At 43.4% G+C, this 6,055-nt stretch overlaps 1 protein-coding gene across 2 annotated transcripts in view; it reads left to right on the plus strand.

Moving 5' to 3' along the window:
- Positions 1 to 803: 803 nt before the first annotated feature.
- HNF4G (hepatocyte nuclear factor 4 gamma) overlaps positions 804 to 6,055 on the plus strand; it is a 167,506-nt gene continuing 162,254 nt past the window's right edge. Inside the window, exon 1 of one of the 2 annotated variants that reach the window (XM_023184069.3) lies at positions 804 to 1,115. The gene's annotated coding sequence lies outside the window, so the exon portion shown is untranslated. Of the gene's footprint in view, positions 1,116 to 1,186; positions 1,314 to 6,055 lie in introns of those variants that run through there. The other variant, XM_023184070.2, reaches the window with a different exon arrangement.

Below are 6,055 nucleotides of genomic sequence, written 5' to 3' on the forward strand. Positions count from 1 at the left end.
AGAAAAGGAAGTTTTCCATCAAATACATATGTAAAGAGGTACTTAAAGACTAAAACCACAGGTAGCTGGCACGGATGGGAACGGAAAACCATTCCCCCTCCTCTTCCCAGAACTCTTGCCGAGCTAGGTGGTCAGGAGCGTCATGGTAGAATATAATCCCAGAGGCCCAACATGCAGTTTGAAGAAACGGTGGGAGCTTCCCCTAGTGGTGTGGCTTCAGAGCTGCCCCTAGGAACCCATTTAATTCCCTTTAAAGATACTTCCAGCCGTTTCTGGACCTCATGAGCTCAGGATGAAATCAGCATTCTAGGGTCAGCAAGCTTCCCCCTGCTACCGTGTGTCCAAAAGCACTTCCACAAGCCAGAGTTGACATCGCCCAAGACGAGGCGTGACCCGGGGCGGGGGAGGGGACTTAGCACGAGTCAAGTGAAGGAAACCCTGGCCTCGGGCTCCAGGCGCGGACCCTCCGGGGCTCCCCAGGGTGTAGGAGGCGGAGAGCGATCCGCTCCAGTTCAGAGCGGTGCAGCGCGGGGCGCCTCGCCCGGATGGTGGAGATTCCGGCAGTGGCGGCGGCGGTCACCGCCTGGGCCCCGCGAAGGCCAGGGAGAGCCGCTACGGTCTCGGGAGACCGGGCTTTGGGACTTGCTGGCCCGACCGCCGGTCGCCCTGGGGCCTTGGGAACAGGGAAATGAGCGCGCCGAGGCGGTGGCGGCCTCGCTGCTTTCAGTTTTCATTGAGTCTACTGGTTACTGTTTAACGTCCCCACCCACGTTTCAGTTTGTTTAGTAAATCGATCGAACTGTGAGAGTCAGGCCGCTGCCCTGTCGCCATTGAGCAAAGCTAATATTCTCCCAGCATATGGTCTAAAATATTTGCTAGAGATCGGGAAAAACAAACAAACAAACAAACAACAACAAAATCCTCAAGCTTCCTCTCCCAAGTCCCCTCAGCCCCACCCCCACTTCCCACCTCCTCGCTTTCAGCAAACTTCCCAGCCTGGGAAAAGTGCGGCGCGGGACAGCGCGGCGGGGTGGGTGGGGGACCTGCTGCCAGGAGATGCGGCGGCGGCCGCGCGGCTGACTGCGACTCGGGAGCTCCAGGAGCGGCCCGCGCAGGTAAGTTTCTCCGCCGCCGCCCGGGGCCCGGGCTGGCCGCAGCGCACCGCCCCGGCGACTGCCGGGCGGGAGGAGCCTCGGTTCCCCTCGGGCGGCTGAAGGAGGGGCTGAGCCCTAGGACCCCTAGGCTGGTGCGTGTGGAAAGCAGATGCCTCAAGGCCTCGCCCAGGCTGCGCTGGAGGGAAGAAGGCGCTGGAGGTGGGGCAGCAGGGAGTAGGGGTAGCAGGGAAGTGAAAGATGCCAGTCCTTCACCTTAGAAAAGAAAGAAAGAGAGAAGGGAGGGGAGAGAGCGGGATAGAGAGAGCTGTATTTGTATTTGTTTGGGTGCAGAGAAAGCTTTGGTGGTTGTAGCGGGTCATGTGATTCCCAGGTCTCTAGGGGGTCTTCCGTGTAAGTACTTCTGTGGCCTGAGGCAAGTCCAGGATAAATGGATGTTCATGGACCCTGGAGATCTGTGGGGAGGTGCTTGGTCCTGCAGCATCACCCCTTGCATGGCCTTTGCTCAAGTCTCAGCTTCCATCCGTCTCTCATGGACAAATTTTGGGAGTCGGCATCTGCCGGTGATGCCGTTGGGGGATATTTTAAACATAATATTGAGACCTTCCTAGCTAACTTTGGAATGAAATGTCCTTTGGAAGCTTAGTTAACAACGTGCCAGTTAAGCAATAACCGTTCTGGGTCTAACTGAAATAAGCCAGCACGTGATAAGATCTTAGAATGGAATATATGTGCTTCATACCTGATGATCTGTGCTTATAAATCTTGCTCTGAACTGAGTCAAAGCACTGCTCCAACAAGCAAAACACTCAGCATGAGTTTTCACTTGAGGGCAAGGGCAAGAGAATACAGAATCCAGAAGCTCAAAAGTGAATGGGACGTCCTGGAAACTAAATACTCATTGAGAGCACCATTTCCTGGTTTTGTTTTTGTTAGTTTCTTCTGCTTTCTCGTTCATTTTACAGGTTTCTCTTCTCCCTTTTGAGGCGGTTATTTGTCATTAAACTGTTCTTCCTGTCTAGCTGTCACCGTTTTTCCATAGGAGTCCTCCTGTCCCCACCTCCTCACCACCACTCCCTCTCTTTTCATGTCCTGTGGACACTCTCATTCAGGCCACCTGATCTGCTGTGTGGTTGAAGTAGGTGAACAAGTAGTGTTGGGCTCTTTCCTGGTATCATTTGAAGGTGTGGCAAGGAGAGGGAGGTGGTGGTGAGTGTTGGTAAACTGCTTATTTTTCACTTTTCAAAATGGAGTGGAAAATTGAGAGCCGTTTGTCTTCCCATTTCTCCTGAGCTCCAGTTACGGGCATGCAAATAAGGACATTTTTCCAACATGCTTTGTGAAGGTTCAACCCTTTTAGTAAAGTGTGTTTATTAAGATCTCACAAACATTGCATTCTTTAATCACGGTTATAGGCATATGGGATAGCGCAAATTTATTTTAGGGATTGCTAAGATTAAAAAAACAATACTCCTTATTCAAATAATAAGTATTTGTTGTTGAGTGCCTTGTTTTTTGTTTTTGTTTTTTTCCAAGATGAAGTCTTGCTCTGTCGCCCAGGCTAGAGTATAGTGGCATAATCTCAGCTCACTGCAACCTCTGCCGCCTCAGTTCAGCCTCCAGAGTAGCTGGGATTACAGGCACCCACCACCACACCCGGCTAATTTTTGTATTTTTAGTAAAGATGGGGTTTCACCATGTTGGCCAGGCTGGTCTTGAACTCCTGACCTCGTGATCCACTCGCCTTGGCCTCCCAAAGTGCTGAGATTGTAGGCATGAGCCACCACAACCGGCCTGTTTTTATTTATTTTAAATTCTTGTTTTTTCTATGAATTCTGAAGTTAATATTTTCTCATAAAACAACATCAAAATTGTAGTAAAACATAAAAAGACCCCCCCTCCTCCATCATATGTAACTTCTGTTGATGTTTGGGTTTGTATTTCTCTAATCTCCATGTGTATAACACAGAAATTTTTCTTTTATTGTTTTAAAATTTGAATAATGGTTCATATCATACTAGTATTCTGAAATTTATTTTTCTTTAATATTTTTCAAATGTTTATCTGTCAATATATACAGATTTTTTTTTTAAATGTGTCTGCCCAAGGTAACCAGCCAATGTCCCTCAGAATATTCACTTGGATTTTTCAATTCTAAGTATTACAAACAGTGATGTGAATATCTACATGCATTATCTTTGCATGGGTACTGTTGAATATTTATTCTGAGAAGAGAATTGCTGGCACCAGGGAGATGTTTGATTGATATTGCCAAGAGCCTTTCTAAACACCCACAGTGTATTTATTATACCGTGCTTGCCAACACTTGATAATAATGACTTATTTAGAATGTTGTCAATCTATTGTTGAAAAATTGATTCCTCATTGTTGGGAATTGTATAAACCAGTCCCAGAACATCTGACTTGGGGATTTTGAGAATTTCGCTTTAAAAATATAATAAAAAGGGGAATGGAATTAAATACACTTGAATATACCACCTTATTCTGAGCTTGTAAAAGAACCTACTGCATTTGTTGCTAACTATCCATTTACTGAATGGCTGGAGATACTGACACATGATAAGTGAGCATTTCTAAACTGCAAACATGTGGACCATGTTTGCAATGACAACATGTTGCAGTTGTGATTTTGTGGTTTGTACCTACATGTTCGCCCCCTTCCTAAGAGAAGATTCACACCCCTAGGACAAAAGTATGATTTTAAATGAGGTCTTATCACTCTGGATCCTTTAAAAAGTTATCTGTGCAAATGAAACAACTGAGTATATTGTTGAAACAACCACAGCCTTGCGATTACTTCTCTCCACCCTCCTCAAAGGTATTTATACCTATTGCTGTCAGTCCTGACACTCATATACAGACATAAGGAACTCTGCAAATATGGCTTACTCTTATTCTTATGTTTTAAAGAATACACACACACACACACACACACACACACAGATATACAGATAAGGTAATTCTTATGGATATACTTAATATGCCCTAGGTACTATTGTAGGCAATTTATATGCTTTCTTATGCCATTCATATTAACAGTATTAACAGTCTTCCTACTTTACAGATGGGAAAAGTGAACCAGAGATAAATGAAATAACTTGACTAAGGTTACACGTTTACACGGGATAGAGTTGCGGATTCAAATGCAGGCACGTTGACTCTAGGTCATGAACAGAACCATGGCTGCTCCATGTTATCACTGAGTTGCTCACTGCACAGAGGTGCCTAACTGAGCAGAGGAAGAGTTGAAACCTTGACACTACCCACAAGCCAAGCCTTGTCCCTTTGCTTTTGGCTAACTATTCCCCGGGGAAGGCACTTTTCTAGGCCACAAAATATCTGTAAGAGGTATCAGCACCCTTGCTGCTGTTGGATAATTTGTAGGAGCTATACAGAGCTATTTGTTTCCATATGTATCTTTGTAACTCAATACTATCTTACCCACTCATTATGGGTAGACCTTAAATAACAGATCTGCCTTATTGCCTGTTCTTCCCTACCTTATATTTTAAAATGTGTTGATAGAGTATGCTCTTTACATGATAGAATTAGCTGATAACATCTGATGTTCCCCTGAAAAGCTTTCATTTTTATCAAGATGGTTTCCTGGAAAACGAATAGGGAGTTCATTTTTTTCTTTTTGTGTGACACTCAACAGTTTGAAGAACATGAAGGTCTTTGAGGATGACCAGCTTCATGGGAAGTTCTGTGGTGTATGTCACAAGGGCAGGCCTTGTTGTCAGATGGCAAGGTTTCCATCCCAGCCCAGTTTTTCCCTAAATGCGAAGGGAGGGGGAGCTTCGGCAACTTATCCTCTTTGAGGTCCAATTTCCTCATTTTTGAAATGTTTGCAATTATAATACCTGTGTCATAGAATTTGTAGGGTAATTATATATGCTAATCCATGGGAAACATTTAGAACACTGCCTGGCACATTGAGTACCAGGTATGTGTTCTGTGTTGCTGTTCTTATGATAGAGTGAGATAATGCATCTAAAGCACTGCTTGACTTGTTGTAAGTTCTTAATAGGTGTCACTTGTTTTTATTGATCTTCTCTCTAGAGATTATTATATTTATATACACAAAGTACTTATAACTTCAGAAAATTGTGGACCCCTGGAAACCTGTCCAAACCCTCAAATAGGCCTTGGAGATGTATTGATGAATAAGAAAGAGAGTCTCTAATTTCTTGGAGAATTCAGCTAAGCAGTGTAGAGAAAAATCACACCAAGTATAGTTCAATGGCTGGAACATTGGCTTTGGAGTCATTCCCACCTGTGTGCAGATCTCAGTTCTGTCCCCTGTCAGTTGTGTATCCCAGAGCAAGTCATTTAATGTTTCTTCAGATTAAATAGCTATGAAATGAGAAAATAGTTCTTACTCTCAAAATATATGTGGATAAATTCTTGCATTATTTAAATCAAGCATTTTATCTGTTCAATGTTTGACACTCCTTACACTCTATTTCAGTAGAGAAGAATCATATTTATAAAGGATAACAAAAAGTTGACAAGAAATCTAGACAGTTTTTCCCCATCTAATTTTAAAGTATCATTATTTAATAGTAGGGTATCATTTAAAAGTATGATATCAACTGGATCTGACAATTTAATGTTTTAAGTATTTTGAGTCTTTGCTCCCTTGGGCTTAGGCACTGTCTTGTGCTTTGCTTACGCTCTTGGTTGACTGAAGATTATGGACTGTGTTTCAAAATTTTTATTTTTTATTTTTTGCATTTTCTTATTTCAGACATCATAGTTATAGGTTTCAAATAAAGTTAATACACATTACTTTAGCAGAAATTAAGTTATAGGGTCTGTACATGGTACCTGGAATACAAATATAAGTAAAGCAATGTCTCTACCTGCAAACAGTAATAATCTACCTCAAAGACAAATGTAAAGTGACACTATTATATTGG

This window comes from Piliocolobus tephrosceles, chromosome 7, assembly GCF_002776525.5.
Source record: "Piliocolobus tephrosceles isolate RC106 chromosome 7, ASM277652v3, whole genome shotgun sequence".
Lineage (NCBI taxonomy): Eukaryota > Metazoa > Chordata > Mammalia > Primates > Cercopithecidae > Piliocolobus > Piliocolobus tephrosceles.